The sequence below is a fragment of the Choloepus didactylus genome, chromosome 18, assembly GCF_015220235.1.
Source record: "Choloepus didactylus isolate mChoDid1 chromosome 18, mChoDid1.pri, whole genome shotgun sequence".
NCBI lineage: Eukaryota > Metazoa > Chordata > Mammalia > Pilosa > Megalonychidae > Choloepus > Choloepus didactylus.
Genome location: NC_051324.1, coordinates 42,446,439 through 42,464,763, shown reverse-complemented (window position 1 = coordinate 42,464,763; position 18,325 = coordinate 42,446,439). Strand labels below are relative to the sequence as shown.

Sequence of the window (18,325 nt, the reverse complement as noted above, 5' to 3'; positions counted from 1 at the left end):
TGTTGAAATACACTTTCAGGTAAAAAACTCAGAATGTTACCATTAAGAGACTTTCATAAATAGATTTTAAAAGGTATTTGGAGGGGGCAAATTGAAACCAGAAGGAAGAACTGAGATGCAAGGAGGAATTTTAGGCACAGACATTGAGATATACATATAGGTAAATCCAAATAAATGCTAACAGTATAAATATTATAAGAAATATTTATGTATTTGTTGGGGGGTGAAAAACAAGGGAGAATGAAAATACTAGATATAATAATGTAAGACAGAGAATGGGAGATCAGAGATAAAGCATTTTAAGTTCCTTCAATTGTGTTGGAAGAGATAATGAAGAAACGATTAATTATAGATGCTAAAGTTTTTGAGTAACACTAAAGGAAGAGAAATAAAGTATATATTCTCCACATTAGTAGGCAGGGGAAAAAAGAAATTTAAAAAAACCTCAATTAATTCTAAGGAGATAGGAGAAAAAATAGCATTGAAAAATCATGGTTAATGACACACAGAACATGGATGATAGAACACTATGCAAATATATTAATAAATGATAAATGTAAACAAACATCGTTCTCTGGTAAAAAAAAAATATCCAGTAGTATGCAGTTCATAAGAAAATTTCTAAAACATACAGACACTAAAATTTGAAAAGAAAAACAAAAGATTGAAAAAGAAAACAAGCCCCCAAAACTGTGAGCAGGAATTAATGACTTAAAAGGGTACCTTTCAATATTTTGAAGCAACCCTAGTGCAGAGAGAAAGTATTTCATATCCAGGGTGGCCCGAATTAGCCCTCTGCTCTATAATATGTATTTGAAGCCTCACCTCTAAAATATACATTTTATTCTTGAATTTTTTCATATAAAATAATGTATTTCCCCAGATTCTTTCCTGCTTTATTTTTTTCACCATTTAAGATAAAATTCATTTTATTTATTTGTTCACTATCTATCTTAGTAAAGTAGAATGGAAGCTCTCAGATGTCAGAAGTTTCTGCCTGGTTTACTTATTACTATATCCCTGGCATCTAGAAGAGCACCTGACAAAAATCAAGTATTCAGTAAATTTGCACTACTATGATTATTGGCTAATCTGCAAACCTGGTCACCAGGAATAAATGATTTCTAAGTCACAAAATGCTATTATGCAGACTTATTTGTAACCAATCTTTGGAACTCAACTAAGTTTTGAGTGGGACTCTACCTGCATTATGGCATTTAAACAGTCATCCATAATGGAATAATGGAAGGAAATGAATGCAATCTGTCCTTAGTTTGTATATTTCCCTCCTATCCTGTGTTTTTTTTTTTTTTTGGTACTAATAACAGTTTAGAATTCTTACCTAAAAGGACATTCTCTAAAGAGAAAGGCTACCGTATCATGAAGTAAAGAGAGGGCCAGTTGTTGGTTTAGGTATCAGAAATCCATCATGTATTGCCATATCTGTTGTAGCTTTAATTTCTTTTGATCTTAGTGAGTACTATTATTGCAAAGAGTATAGCAAGTTGAAGACATAATTCAGGGATTTGAAAAACTCTGGAAACTCCAAGGTCTTTTAGGCAGCTCTTAAAAAATGAAACCCAGACAGTAGATGTGATTCTGGTAAAGCCTCTCCATGATTCTAGCTTTGCTTTAGCCTTTAATGTACTGAATTCTTTACTGTCTTGCAGTGCTTAGTATCTCAATTATTCTCTTTGTATATTCAATTACAATGCTGAAGATTGAAATCCAAATGTAATCTATTTTAGGAACTATTCATAACTAGGAGCCCACATCTACATACATTAAAGTTCAAACATCATGTCTTACATAATTTATATATCAGCTATCCTTTCTCAACACAGTTAAACCCATTTAACTCAATAAAAAATCATGTGTGATTTTATCATTTTGACCTGGAAATGAATGCATACACATGTAACTAAGTAATAATTTAGTTATGCATTTTTCTTACCCATTTCCTGGTTTGTTATCTTTTACTCTTATTGGCAAAATGAAGATTTTGGTGTGCGTGTGTGTTCAATGACTCTTTGGCTGACTGTCTCATTTGAACATATTGTCAACTGAATATTAAAAATTATAACAGTGTGAGGTCTCCATCTGCTGGTAGGGCTTGACTAGTTTCCATTCTCTCCTTTTTTTTTTTAAGTAATGGTCACTGGATTTTCCCACCCCCTCAACACACACACACACACACACACACACACACACACACGCACGTCTTTACTCTGTTTTCTTAGTTTGGGAGGGGGAAGCCCCAGACTCTGGCACCAGGAGTTGGTACCTGACTTGTCTGGCCATCCCAGTCCACTGTAATTTAGTCAAACAAGAGCACTTGATGCAGGTTGAACCAATGAAAGCCATTCTCCAAATCTGCAAGAAATATTGGGAAGGAGAAGTTATGTTTCCACTCACATTACTAATCAAATAGGATGTATGCCTGCTACTGCTGGTGGATATATTTCGGAACATATATCTGAGGATGAAGGCAACACAAATGAAAGTAGAACTAGATGAAGAAATACTGTTGTCTGTGACTTTGCTCTTTCACTCTGCTGCAGTTACACTGTTCTCATTTCTGTTACTCTAATATTCAAGACAAGCTCTCACCTCAGGATCTTTGCCTCTGCCTGTGATTCTGTTCATCAGATATCCATAGGGAGACTCTCCTACTTATGCCAGGTCTTTATTTAAAGATAAACTTCTTACTAAGACATTGTGAGCTGTTCCACCTGCCACGTGCATGCCCTCCGCTACCTTCTCTGCTTTATTTTTCTCTATAGCATTTATTGTTATATGATAAAACATTTCCTTATTTATATTATTTATGATTGATCAAGTATGCAAGTTACGTGAAGGCAGGGATTTTTTCCTCTTTTGCTATTTATGGTAACCTAGCAACCAGAATAGTAGTCAGGACTACTAAGTAATGCTCATAAATATTTGTCAAATGAATGAATTTCATCATTTGAATATCTATATCCAATTGTGCCTAAAGTTTCTCACCTTTTGACTTAAGTGAGCCAGCGGGCTCTCTTTTATCCTCAAGCCAGTTTTTCTTATTAGTTTTAATCAAAAAAGTTCTACAAGACACAAAAGGACAAATATTTATGATTCCACTTGTATGAAATATCTAGAATAAGCAAATTCATAGAGACAAAACAGTAGATTAGAGGTTACTGGCAGCACTCCCCTAACTAGCAGGAGATAGGGGAGTAATTGCTTAATAGGTTCAGGATTTCAGTTTTGGTAATGGATTGTTGTGAAAGTAGTACATGGTGAATATAATTAATGCCACTGAGTTGTACACTTGAATATGGTTAAAATGGCAAATTTTATTATTATGTAAATAGAATAACATTTTTGAAACTCTAACTAATAAACAGTTAACTATATATGGTATAAATTCAAGGATATTCTATTTTGAAAATGCTTGTGATATAGTAAGACTGTTGAATCTTTTTTACTTCTCCAAACATGTCTGTCTTTAACAAGACAAATCAAGCACTTAAGGTATGCTTAAAAGCAAAGATTCTACAATTTGCAAACAAATTAGTGAGCTATGCCTTTTTCATATGTGTTTTACAAATTTAGTGTTATAGGGAGAGAAAATCCAGTGTAGAAAGCGGAGAGCAAAATATACTGAGGAAACTGTACATAGTGGATGCTACTGAGAAAGAAGCTTTTGTATCTGCTAATAAAGAAGGTTTAATATGAAAAGATGTTATGTGAAGCGGGGTGATTCAGGAAGTTAATATGCACACATACACATACGCACACACACGCATGCCCGCGGAGGAAATAATGAATCATTAGAAAAGCATTATAGAAGTGTAATATTCCTCTGCTGCTTTTAGGATATGGGGCTGAATTCAGTACCATCACTGCAAAATTATCTACTAAGCTATCCACTTGAGCAGCAAGACTTCATTTTATTCCCTCCTTGTGTTGGTGATACCTGGAGTCTCAGGCAGATGCTGGAGAAATTCATGCAGCACAATCTTGACTGCAGTCTCAGTGAAATTCTACTGTAAATGCTGAAGAATGGGGCTTATTTGATTCTACCTTCACTCATTGGAGTTATGAAGTTGTTTACAGTTTCAAATGCACAAATGTGTAATCAAATGAATTGATACATAAATTCATATATTTGCTGGCATGGTTTAATCTTACATTTATGAAAAAAAAATCATAAAATCTTTTAAAAATGAGATCAACCATAATGACAATTGTGAGAGTATGGAATTTTGATATCATGGTATATTTTTCAGAGCTGTTGAGTCTCTTTTTTGGTCGTCTTTAAATACATTTCTTTAAAATAGAAATCTTATTCATATTCTAACAAAATATTTTTCTGCAGAAGTCTTAATCTTTTTATGATAATAGACCAGGAACAAAAATAACATGTCTCTGTATACTAAAGTACTGAACACCTTGAAAAGTAAAGGATTGTGATTTCAGCTGGCCTCATTATATGTCATGCAATGTTGGAAATGCATATTTTATTCTCTTGGAATCATTTCTCTTGGTTATAAAAACAGAACGTGATAAGTTTCACAAACTAGCTCTTCTAACTCTCAAATGCACTTGGTTTTTCAACTAAAAACTAAAATATAGGTAGCTGAATGCTCCTTTTCAATAGAAAGCATTTGCAGAACAAGGATAAAGAACTTAAATTTGCAAAGTAAAGGGAATGAATTAGCAATCATTCGATGTTGGGATTTTTTTGTCTGTTTGTTTTGTTTTGTTTCTTTTTTAATAATGATTAAGGTACTGAATATTGCCATCCCAATAGGGTATTTCTACAATATTCCTATTTGAAGATTTCTAGTGAATTTGCTTAACTTTTGAGAATGAATCCTGAATCTGTTGACTAAACAAGGACCCTGAATCACAAATACATACACAGAAATAGAAGTGGTATAGTCTAGTAAAGTGCTTCTCAAACTGAATGTGCAAATGAATCACGGGGTCTCATTAAACTTAGAGTTTAGTTCACTAGGTCTAGGGTGGGGCCTGAGATTCTGCGTCTCTAGAAAGCTCCCCCGTGATGTCCAGGCTGCTGCTCTATAGACTGCACTTTGAGTTAATAGGGGCTACTTGGCTGAGTAGAAGTCCCAATATGTTTTCACCTCAAAGGTCTTTATATGATTTCTCCATTATCTTCCTTTTAATATTATAGAAGAAAAAGCTTAAGATATTTCTAAATCATTTTACCATGCTTCCATGATTAATTTTTTTTCTATGAAGACAATATTAGTATTTTTCATTTTAAAACTCTGAACTTTCTTCCAGCCATGTCTAGATATCTTTCTAACTAATCCTGTCTGTTAGTCAGTGGGACTTTTTCAGTAGAACCACTGCATTCTTATTTTTTTCCTTAATACTTTTTGAATATTTTTCTGTTCTGTTTCAATCATCTACAATTTCATTGTATCTTCAGGAACTGTCTTCCGAATTGATTACTTTTTTTTGTTTACCATTAATAATTTTGATTTTTTTCTGAGTTTTTGGAGAATTGCAGAAATGAGTTTATTTATGGAATCCATCACCATTTAGAATTTACTAATTCATATGTTCTTCTGGTTTTATTATTTTTTTCATGATGCTCCCTTGAAGGAGACCCAGTTCTCTTAAGCTTCTGATTATTGTAAACTTCCACCAGGGGAAAACACCACTGATGGATTCTTCTGTTTGTTTTCATTTCCAGGGTTGTGACTTTCTCATGCATATTAGGAACAATGACATCAGAGAGAACCTTACTTTGAGTAGTTCCTGGGAGTAAGTGTAATTCCATCAGAACTTGTCCATGGTTCCTCTACCAGCTGGGGACTTTAGTAGGCTGGAAACTGGTGGTTCTTCCCTCAACCCTTTAATTCTGTTCTATTACAATCATATCTGTCTCAATTACATAGGTCTGCCATACAAAGAACCACAAACTGAGTGGATTAAAACAACAGAAATTTATTGTCTCACAGTTCTGGAGGCTGGAAGTCCCAAATCAAGGCATTGGTGGGGCCCCGCTTCCTCTGAAGTCTGTAGGGTTCTGGCAGTGGCTCGCTGGCAACCCATGGCTGTCTTCTCTGTCTGTCTGTAGGTGTCCAAATTTCCTCTTCTTATAGGAACACCAATCATATCAGATTAGGGCCCATCCTAATCCAGCTGGGCCTTATCTTAACTAATTATATCTTCAAAGATCTTATTTCCAAATAGAGTCATATATTTTTTTTTTGGAGGGAGATACAATTCAATCCATAACAATATCTCACAAACATTTCTCAAGAGTCTTCAGGTAGAGGTAGATGACACGCTTCTTGATTTCCAGTGGGTCATACTCCACCTTTATTTTATTGGTTATTAGCATGAGAATCTAAGAGTAGGACTTGGGAAGGCCAAGTGCATTTTTCCATCTTAGTATGAAGCTCTATTCTGTTCCATACAAGATTGTTCTAGAGTGCCATACATCCTGTTAGAATTTATTTAATTGTGAAGGACATGGGTGCTATGGAAGAAAGAGAGAGAGAGAGAGAAAGAGAGAGAGAGAGACAGAGAGGGAGAGAGGAGAGCGGGAGGGAGGGAGGGAGGAAGGAAGGAAAGAAGGAGAGAGAAACTGAGAGCCACAGAACATGCTTCTTATGCCTCAAAGATTGCAAAAGTAATATGAATGGTAATTAGGATAGGGAAAAAACTCACAAATGTAATTTGAGTTCTTGAATATCATCTCTTTGACTTTCTGTTCAAGCATGTATTTTATGACAAATCAGTTTCTGATCAACACATCAATTTCCAATTTATGAATATAAGAGGAATATAAACTGAAACACATATGGGAGGATACATAAATATACTCTTAAACCAAACTTTAAAAAATTGTTTTAAAATAAGCATTAAACATATGCCACAAAGGTATGAATAGCTATTTGAGTATATTAAATAACATAGAACCATTGCTTAATTACTTTCAATTTTTTTAAATATATGAAAAATAAAAATCTGTGAATAAGAATAAAAACTTCTAAAGAGTGTAACAAAATTTTTCTTCAATAGCAGGAATATGAGATCCTAAATATATGTTTCATTTGCAATGACAACTTCTCTGCAAATTATTTGGTTTTCTTTCTGTAGCCATATATTTTCTTTAAGAAATATAAATATCTTTTATGGGTAGGTGTTTAAATATTTTGATAGCTATGTGTTCTTCTATGTTTTATATGGCTAAAATACTATTATGCTTAAATAAAGAGAGTAGTTTTATTCCTATATAAAAATTATGTTATTTTGAAATATGTGACACTTTCTACTTCGTGCAAAAGAAATAGAAAAAACCTTTAAGAAATATATAAATTTTATGTTGTTTAAATATTCTTGTCTAATACTATTTTATCTAAATGAATTATTACAGTTTCTTTCTGATGTAGCTGTTCATTCTAAATAGGGAGAAAGAGAAGAGGATTAATACTTAATGAGTTTCTGTTAAGACACTTGCATTCTCCTGGATTCAATATTTGCCTCTTAGAAAGTAGAGGAGAATGCACAGAATAAGCATTGACATAAGTTTCATTGCATTTGGACAAGGTTCACTAAATATTTAAGGAGAAGAGGTCATAAACTTCAGAAAAACAATACAAAAATATTTTTAGAACACCCCCCACCAATATTAGGCATCATGTTTCCTCCTAGTGGGAAAAACCCTACAGATAAAATATCACATTAATTCAACTACAGCACCTCTAAAACCTTAAGCATCTAAAGTAACATGGGAGTATAAAAGTCATAGTCATCATTTCATGAAAGAATATCAAATTCACATCTTCCAGAATTCATACTTAATTGCTCATTAAATAACCCCATAGTATTGCTAGAAGAGAAGCAGTGCAAATTAAAAAGGAAAATATAGTTCCAAAATTATATGGTTTAGGGAATCTAAATATCTAGGTAATCTTGGTAAGGGGTCATCTAACTTTGGGTGATGAGCCAAATTTAGCTTACTGTTTTTTTAAATAAATTTTTATTGGAATAGAGCTCCACGCAATTTTTTTACATATAGTCTATCCATGACTGCTTTTGAGCTAAAATGGCAGAGTTGAGTAGTTGCAGCAGAGTCCTTATAATCTGCAAAGCCTAAATATTTACCATTTGGCACTTTATAGAGACAGTTTGCTAATCCTTGCTCTAGTTTAAAGAAGTCCATAGGTAGGTACCTTCTATCTCAGCAGTGGGGGATGTTCAGAATAAAAAGGCTACAAAGTTTGGGAATCTGATAATAAAAAGAATCAGCAAGAGAAATGCTGATTTTGTTTAATGTTGTACAAGATATTTCCACATAGCAGATGGGATTACAGTGGATAACTGTAGCTTAGTGTTCTCACACCATGTAATGTAGAGCCCTACAAATCTGCAGAGTTGCCTTAGCTTGACAGCTGGGATAAGTGTCTGGATCCCCCCCACTGTACTTCAGCCAGAACAGCCTCACTTTTATCTGGCTTGCATATTAGATTGTGCATAAAATTTCACTTGTAAAGAGAGTATTTTGCTTAATATACAAGATCAGAAAAATCACTTCACCTAATTCTTATTAATTCCATATAATTTATATCCAATTATAGAATTGTAATTCATAATTGTCTTATACTTATTTTACTTTATTACTCTTGATACTCCACAAATCATTTTCAAGCCAAAAAATATGCTAGGATACTGTGTAGTGAAGTATTTGGCCTTGCCCCCAAAAGGGGTCTGGCTTTTGTCCTGGCTTCTGGGAGGTAATTTATTGGCCCTACCTTATGTCTGACAGTGTGATTTAGGGTAGGGGCTGGTCTTACCATATAGTCTTAAGGTGGGAGCTGGCCACAGTAGCAAGATCAACAATGTGATTTTGGGTCACCTGGTAATTTAACCTGGATACTAAGAGCAACCATATGGGCAATCAATTACTCAAGCCTATGTAATAAAGTCCCAGTGAAACTCAAGACACAGAAGCTCATGAGTTGCCCTGGTTGGCAGTTCTCTATGTGTATTGTCACATACAGGTACCTAAGAGAACACGTACTGCCTCTATGGGGAAAGGGAAACATTTGGAACCCTCTTAGACCCTGCTCTACGTGCCTCTTCCTTTGGCTGATTTTAATGCACATCCTTTTTCTGTAATAAACCATAACCATATTTTCAGTGACTTCTGAGAGTCCTTTGAGCAAATTACTGCACTTGAAGGTGGTTTGGGGACCCCCCTAGATCTGCAGTTAGTGTCAGAGTGAGGACAGTCTTTAGAAATGGGCCCTATAACTTCTCAGTTGATTCCTATTTCCTCATAGGTAACAAAGGAAGCTATTTCAGGAGAAACATGGTAGAATTTCCAAGTATATTATATTGCAGTTGTTTCAGCCTTTGTTCTTTTAATAACTTGAACCTTTATTTTTTCTTTTGCAAATTTTAGAAAATAATAGATGTTATAATTTTTGGAGAAATAAATGAACATATATAACTATTCTCTAAAGAATTATGGGTCTCAACCAAAAAATTTTGGGTCTTAACCATTTAGAATTATACTGTAATACAATGAATATAAGCTCTTATTCACCTTGTATCAAGACTAAAAATTATGAAGCAATTTTGCTGCTTTTTCCATTCTTTGAGATTCATGAGATATTAAAAATAAAAATTCCAAATGTCTCTAAAGGACTGCTTTTTGATCTCATTGTGACAATGATTTCTAGGAAGTCAGGTCATCAGAGTTTTCTCTAATTGTAATCACACCATTTGCTTATCCTCCAATGATAAATTTGCTATCTGCTGAATATAACATGTACAGAGCTAGGAAAATAAAAACCTAGCCCTGTAAAGCATGTAGATGAATATAAACAAAGAGCAATGGGGTGGTGCAGTGGGTTCATGTAAAAGTCATTTAGAAGGACAGTATGGTCCCCAATTCTGCTATCTTTGACCTATGAACGCACTTAAATCAGTACGCCTTGTTTCTGCCTTATTAGCATTGCTACATATCCTAGACTGCCCAAGACTTTTTCACAGTCCTAAGTGTGGGGACTGTAAATGATTCTGACCTTCTCCATATTTCATTTCAAACAAGACTCATGTGTCTTCCCTACATATGGGGTTGGCAAATTTCTTCTGTAAATATTTATTAAAGACAGTAAATATTTTAGGGTCTGTGGGTCATACAGTATTTATTGCCATTGCTCAAATCCGGCATTGAAGTAAAAACTTAGCTAGCCATATGTAAAATGTAAACAAATAGGTGTTCTTTGTCCTAATAAGTCTGTGTTTGTGGATAATGAAATTCAAATTTAATATAATTTTCAAGTGTCATATAATCTGATTCTTCTGATTTTTTTTCAGCCATTTAATATGCATTTTTTCCTCTCAAGTCATACAAAAGCAGGCAGCAGGCTGGATTTGGACCATGGTTTGCCAACCCCTGTTCATCTTATTTTCTATGTGTATTAAAGTCTCATCTCTCACTTGATGATAGTATTTTCAATAAAGAACAGAATGTGCTTATCTGCAGGAGAGATATTCTGACTCCTGAAAGAGGGACTCAAAGCTGGTCAGCTTAGTTTATACACTGCTCAAGTCCCACACATCAACAAATCCAACAAAATTACAAATTATTTATTTGTTTTTTTCTTTAGGATCAGTCAAAAATAAATAAAAATACAAGTACTACATGTAAAAATTTGTAAAGATAACTCTTTGTGAAGAAATTCAAATGAAAACATGGTGTGGCCTCCTTACTTTGTCACATATTGCAATGAAATAAGAATAGGTATCACCCATAGGAAGTGTGCTGGCATCAGGCTAAAACAATCCATTGCACCCATTACAAAATAAGAGTGCTCTTGTCAATGTGTAAAAATACACAAAATCCATTGCCTAGTACAGCTTTCATTTATGCAGCCATTCAACCAATATATATTGAGAACTTGCTAATTGGCAAGTATCATGCTAGAAGCAGGGAACAGAGTTTGCCCTTAAGGTGCTACTTTCCAGTGAAGGACCAATTAAAAACAAAAAACAAAAAACACAGAAAACAACTCCTACTCCCCAAAATATAAACAAGCTAAACAGAAAAATTCATAAACACTGTGATAAAAATGAGCAATGGACGGTAAGATAACCCCAAGGTGGAAGTTCCTTTAGATAATGCGGTTGGTATAGGCTTCTTTGAGGACGTGACAGTGAAAGTGAGATCTTGCACCCATCTGCATAAAAGATGATCTTTCCAATAATGATAAGAAAAATTGTAATAGTTTGCAATGTGACAATCTATGTTAACAACATTGATTATATCATTTAATTCTCACAAAGAGTCAAGGGCAGAACAGATATTGAGAGCCTAGGAGATTAAATTTCCCAAGATCACTGAATAGCAGATGGTGGTCAAATCAATATTTGAACCTAGGTGTCTTGATTCAAAGTGGGCATGCTTAAGCTAACCTCTTCACCTCATCCTTCCAATAGGACTGTATTAGTCACAGCCTATTGGCTACCATGACTTTCAAATGAGCTCTGTAACTTGTTGGTTTACAGGTTGTTATTCCTGGCATGCATATTCTAAGAAACACATTTCTACAATAAATATATTAATACATTCAACTGGGTTGTCATCTAGTCTTAGACTCAAGCAACTCAGCATATTTATGCTACAACCCATGATGTGTTTATTTCAGTGTTAATTGATCTGAGTGCTAATTGTTCAAGTTCAACTTTCGGAGAACAATCTTATACAGTTTATTTACATTATTAAGGAGACGCCACTCCATAATATTCAGTAGTATGTTTTCCTACTTTTATTCAGATTCTGTTACTCTTTCCAAGTAGAGTTCTAAATCTATTGTTCTCATTTATTTTCTTTGCTTAGTATTGTATTTATTGTACAGAGAATTCTTAATATAGTTGCTCATACCACATAGTCATCATTGTCCTCAAATTCACTACAGATGAATCTTGATTCTACCTCAAATATTGAATTGGTTTTATTATTTGCTTGTATGTTTTATTGATTCTCCCTGCAGTGGCAAAAGCTCTGGATGCTGGTTAACTCTCCCTAGGTTACTATTTAAAGTTGTAGTTTTATCTATTTCATTACTCCCTGGTTTGGATACACATTGATTTTAAAAGGGTTCACAGCTTCTTACAATTATTCTAGTTTACCATAGTTGATGCGTAGAATAACATTATTGATTTCCTAAACAAACATTTTAACTTCACTATGTGACTATATTGAGCAATAGGCTTGGGACCATATGTTTCTACTATTTCCTTGAGGTAATCAGCAATGGAAAATCACTACAAACACTAGATTCCCCACTAGTAATTTATTTATATGATGCACCTGAAACTCAGTTAAAGCAAGCAGCAGCACTGCATATCTTGCAACATACCAAGTTCAGCTAACAGCTGAGCAGCAGGGAAGTAATGCATAGTTCTGGGACATGCTAGGTTACACTGCAATATCTACCCAAGGTAAACTCCATCCCTTGGTACTTAGAAAGTCAGAGTGCATAAAACACATGAGGATTTACTGCAACTAACTTCTTACTAGAGCATTGCCAATGAGCCTACATGGAAGAATTTTAGCACAAAAACATTCCAGAACATAAGCTCACAGGAAGCAGCTTTACAGAGAAACAATGAATAGACATCAGGGTGGACTGTATTTATTTTTTAATTATTATTTCTACTGTCTGTTGTTGACACCATGAAAATTTTTTTAAAGTTTTCTTTCCTCTAAAATTATTATACAATTCTCTTAAAATATGATGCTTTTCGATTTCTCCTGTGACAGTTCACAGAATTTATGTCTTATAGGTCTGGTGTAATTTGAGTTTACATATTTTAAATGTACATTAATGATATACTGTACATTTTGTATAAAACACAGTTTTCAGCTATTTTAAAAATCTGTCTTTAAGCCCTAAATCATATCAGACCTCAACAAAAATTTTGATATGTTTATGAAGTCAGTGATTTTTGCATATATGCATGTCATCTTCATAAATGAATCTTTTACAAGGTATGGCTCAGCCCTGGGCCATGAGAGATGAGGGAGAAGAGAAAAAGGGTTATAAAGTTAGGGAGACAGCCAATAGTCCATGAGCTGGTGGGTTGCTGGCAAAAAAATCAGCCCAAACATATGAGAGAGGACCCCCAAATTGCCTCTATTATCTGGGGAAGAGTGGGGTTGGCCTTCCTTATTTTCATTTCTACCACTGATTCCTATCTGCCTCTTTGTGAGTTCTTTTTCCCTCTCAAGACTTCTTTGAAAGACTTTTATTTTAGAAGAGCTTAATTACATAACAAATATTTAAATGGTCAGAGAAGCATCCCCAGAGGTAGCTGCACAGGCAAACCAAGAAAAGTATGAGTAATTCTTTACTGTTTCCTATAGGAAGAGAATATGTCAGGATATGACAGTTTGCTGACTTATTGCTGTCACTTTTTGCCCATTTTTACTGAATAAGTCTGTAGCAGCAAAAACACTTGGTATTTTCTGATCATAGTTGACATTTTAATGAATTCACTAAGGAAAATATAAAATATTTGCAAATACAGGGATCCTTCCCCAGTTACATAATCCTACTGAATGGTCAAAATATTTTAGAGGTATTATTCCATGCTCTAGTGATGCTTGTTTCAAAGGCTATAGGGCAGTGATTTTAAAAAAGAGAAGGGAAGGGAAGGGAAGGATCTGGTAGCCTGAGTTGCAATTCTGGCTTTCCTACATATCAGCTGTATGGCATCTCTGATGAATAATTTTTCTAAGCATCAATAAACATGGAGAAAATAATATAAACTGCCTCTGAAGTTTACTTAATATTAAGCGAGGTAACATGTTAAAAACTCAGCATAGTGTCACAATTCTAGTTGAGTATGCTACCATCTTTACTGAGGTCTTTGTGATGGTTCTTTGAGCTCACAGGGCAGGTTTCAAAGGTGTTTCTTTTAAATGTGTCAATTCCAGTGTAGGTGGAGATGTCTGTTTCTTCTTCTCATTCCTGTTTGCTGTAGTGCTAGCTCCTGTTGTGCTGCAAACATCCACTCAGGGTACCACGGCCAGTGATTAGGCTTAGGCCAAGTAGTGATGCCTTAGTTTAAAAATGACCTAGACATTATAATCCCTTGTTATTCATTCATTTAATTTATTGCAGCTTCTTATCCCTAGATTTAGACAAATTACAATATTAGTGACACTCTCCCAAGAGTTAGTTCTCAAAATGTTTCATCTCAGCAGTACTTTCTATCCTTAAAAATTATTGAGAGGTCAGTGATTTCATCAACATGGTGATATAAGATATCTCCTGGAAAAGACTCTCAGAATCAGCTAATGAAAGGACAAATCCCATTTTCTTAATGGGATGACTCCACAAACACTGAATCAAAAAAAAAAGAAAAGTAATTTACAAAAGTAGGTAGGAAATTTTCATCTTGGACCCATCAGTTCCTCCCCAACCCCAACTTGGACCCATGTGGATTGGGATTCTCCTGGAGACGGCACAGCTTGGGTCCCTCCTGATGTAGACACAGACTATAGAGCCACTCACAGAAGCAAGATAGAACCCCACACATATCCAGGAACAGGGACCTAAGTCTGCAGAGACCCACGATAGAACACAAGCCACTGAGCTGTGCTGTATACAAAAGGACCCCAGGGAGAAAAGAGACAGACAACCACAGAACTGTTGACAAGAGGTGCACTTACTAAATCTAGTTTCTGTTAGCTGTGCCACCTACATGCGAAATGGACATTTCCAAGTGACCCACCTTTTCTAGATTGACCCCATCTGGCTCCCCGGAGCAGTATGCCCTAATGGGGAAGAAACTGGAGGCAGAAAAGCCTCATAGAAAAAAAGCTATACTGCTGTAAGACAGGAGGGTCCCAAAACTGAAAAGTAAAAAGAAAAGGGGATCCCGAGTGAGGGGGAGAATTTGAACAAATCATAGAAGCTGGGGAAAAAATTCTGCACAAAAACAAACAGAACAGATCAAGTTTTCCAGAAAAGGAACAAGGAAAGGAAGCTTTATCCTGGACTTGAAATAATTGCACAAAAAGTGTAATCTTAAAAATCATATCACATATCCAGGGCAAGATTCAGATGAAGAGCTGAGAAAATCAGAATAGTCAAACAGAGGCTACTCCAAATGTCTAGAATAAGTTGGACCAAGTGTCAAAAAAGAGTCTTAACACAAAGGCAATTAACAATAAAACCCTAGAAAAGAAGGAGAAACTGACCTTCAAAGTTAACTTATCAAGATAATCAGATGCCCAGACATCAGCAAAAACTTAAAAGCCGTACTAAGAAACAGGAAGATATTCCTCAGGTAGGGGAACAAGTTAAAACTTCAGAGGAGGCACAGAATTTGATACAACTAATCAAAGAAGTTCAAACAAATCTCCTAAATAAATTACAGGATATGAAGGAAAACATGGATAAAGAGCTAAAGTATAGTAAGACAATGTATGAAGAAAAAGAAGCATTTGAAAGTATTAAAAGAAACATAACAGAACCAAGAAGCAGCAGTCCCTGGCTCCTTCTCCAATCTCCGGTTTGGCCCGCTGCCCACTTCTTCAGCCTCCATCAAGTCTATCAGGGACATCCCAAAGTCCTGCAAGGTGTCCACCTCTGACCCCCAGACCTTCAGCAGCCACTCTTACACAAGCAGCCCTGGAACCCGTATCAGTTCCTCGGCCAACTTTTGGGTGGGCAGCAGCAGCAGCAGCTTCTGGGGCAGCCTAGGCACCAGCATGGGTCTGGTCAGGGGCTATGTAGGGGCAGGGAGTGCAGGGGTCATCACAGCTGTCATGTTGAACCAGAGCCCGCTAAGCCCCCTTAAGCTGGAGGTGGACCCCAACATCTAGGCCGTGCAGATGCAGGAGATGGAGCAGCAGATCAAGACCCTCAGCAACAAGTTTGCTTCCTTCATCAAAAAGGTGTGGTTCCTGGAGCAGGAGAACAAGATGCTGGAGACCAAGTGGAGCCTCTTGCAGCAGCAGAAGATGGCTCAGAGCAACAAGGACAACGTGTTTGAGAGCTGTATCAACAGCCTTCACCAGCAGCTGGAGATGCTGGGCCAGGAGAAGCTAAAGCTGGAGGCAGAGCTTGGCAACATGCAGGGGCCAAGCATGGAAGACTTAAGAATAAGTATGAGGATGAGATCAACAGTGAACAGAGATTGAGAATGAGTTTTTCCTCATCAAGAAGGATGTGAACGAAGCATGAGCAAAGTAGAGCTGGAGTCCCACCTAGAAAGGCTGACTGATGAGATTAACTTCCTCAGGCAGCTGTATGAGGAGGCGATCCATGAGCCTTGGGACTAGATCTCAGACACATCTGCGGTCCTCTGCATGGACAACAGCCACTCCTTGGACCTGGCTGGCATCATTGCCGAGGTCCAGGCCCAGTATGAGGACATCGCTAACTGCATCCAGGCCAAGGCTGAGAGCATTTACCAGATCAAGTATGAGGAGCTGCAGACACTGGCCGGGAAGCACAGGATGACCTCTGCCACACAAAGACGGAGATCTCCAAGATGAACCAGACCATCAGCCAGCTCCAGATTGAGATTGAGGGCCTCAAGGGCCAGAGGGCTTCCCTGGAGGCTGCCATTGCTGATGCTGAGCATTGTGGGGAGCTGGCCATTAAGGATGCCAATGCCAAGTTGGCCTAGCTGAAGGGTGCCCTGCACCGGGCCCAGTAGGGTGCAGTAGCTGTGCGAGTACCAGGAGCTGATGAATGTCAAGCTGGCCCTGGACATCAATATTGCCACTTACTGCAAGCTGTTGGAGGGTGAGGAAAGCCAGCTGGAGTCTGGGATGAAGAATATTCATATGTATTCATATGAAGACTTCCAGTGGCTACTCAAGTCCACTGAGCCCCACCTTCAGGGGCCTCACAGGCACAGGCAACAACTATGGGCTGAGCTCCTTCCAGTCCAGCTTCAGCTGTGGCAGGGGGGGCTCCAGGTCCTTCAGTCATACCAGCTCCACCAAGGCTGTGGTCATGAAGAAGATTGAGACCTGTGATGGGAAGCTGGTGTCCAAGTTGTCCAATGTCCTGCCCAAGTCAACTGCCACTGCACCAGTGCAGCCCTCCTAGGCCACCCCCTGCTGTGGCTGCCTCAGAGTCCGGGGACAAGGAGCTGTGCATGGGAGCACAGGGAACAGGAGACCTGGGGTACACCTTCTTGCCCACGTCCCCAACTAGAAGCCAATTTTGTCTTTTCCAAAAAAAAAAAAGCCTCAGTTGGCTCTGCCAAGCACCCCCCCCCCCAAAAAAAAGAGACATAACAGAAATTATGGCGATGAAAAGCACAATAACAGAGATTAAAAATATACTAGAGACATACAGCAGCATATTTGAAAAGGCAGAGGAAAGAATCAGTGACATAGAAGACAGGACAATCAAAATCATACAGGTAGAAGAGCAGATAGAGAAAAGATTAGAAAAAATCAAGCAGTGTGTCAGGGACTTGAGTGAGAGCACAAAATGCACAAATATATGTCATAGGTATCCCAGAAGGAGAAGAGAAGGGAAAAGGGGCAGGAAGAATATTTGAGGTAATCATGGCCAAAAAGGTTCCAACTCTTAAGAAAGACAAATATACAAGTTCAAACAGAATAAATCCTAATAGACCTACTCTGAGACACAAACTTATCAGAATGCCAAATGCCAAAAATAAGGAAAGAATTCTGAAAGCAGCAAGAAAGAATTGATTTGTCATATACAAGGAATCATCAATAAGACTAAATGCCAATTTCTCATCAGAAACCACGGAGGTGGGAAGGTGGTGGTATGATACATTTTAGGTGCTTAAAAAGAAAAATCTGCCAGCCAAAAATTGTTGATGTAGCAAAAATGTCCTTCAAAAATGAGGGCAAGTTTAAAATATTAATGGATAAACAGAAACTGAGACAGTCTGTCACCAAAATACCTGCCCTACAAGAATTACTAAAGGGAGTTCTACAAGTTGAAAGGAGAAGACAGAGAGAGTAGCTTGGAAATGGCAAATAAATGAAGATCTTCAGTAAGGGTAAATAAAGCGTAAATGTAAAACCCAATAGTACTGTGTCATCAATATACAACTCTCTTCTTTAACTCCTTTAAGAGTCAGAATACAATGGAACAAGAAAAAGGCATATTTCCTGATAATGGACATGCAAAATATAAAGTGGTAAAGTGTGAAAAAAACAACATAAAGAATGGAAACAGAGGCATATGGGACCAGACATAGAGTATGCTATTGAAGCTAAGGTGTCATCTTTTCAAATTAGTAGGTTACAGATGTAGGTTGTATAATATAAACCCAGGGT

General features: G+C 36.8%; 1 pseudogene; it reads left to right on the top strand.

The window, feature by feature from the left end:
* Positions 1–17,111, top strand: part of LOC119514736 — a 127,943-nt pseudogene extending 110,832 nt beyond the window's left edge.
* The last annotated feature ends 1,214 nt before the right edge of the window (positions 17,112–18,325 follow it).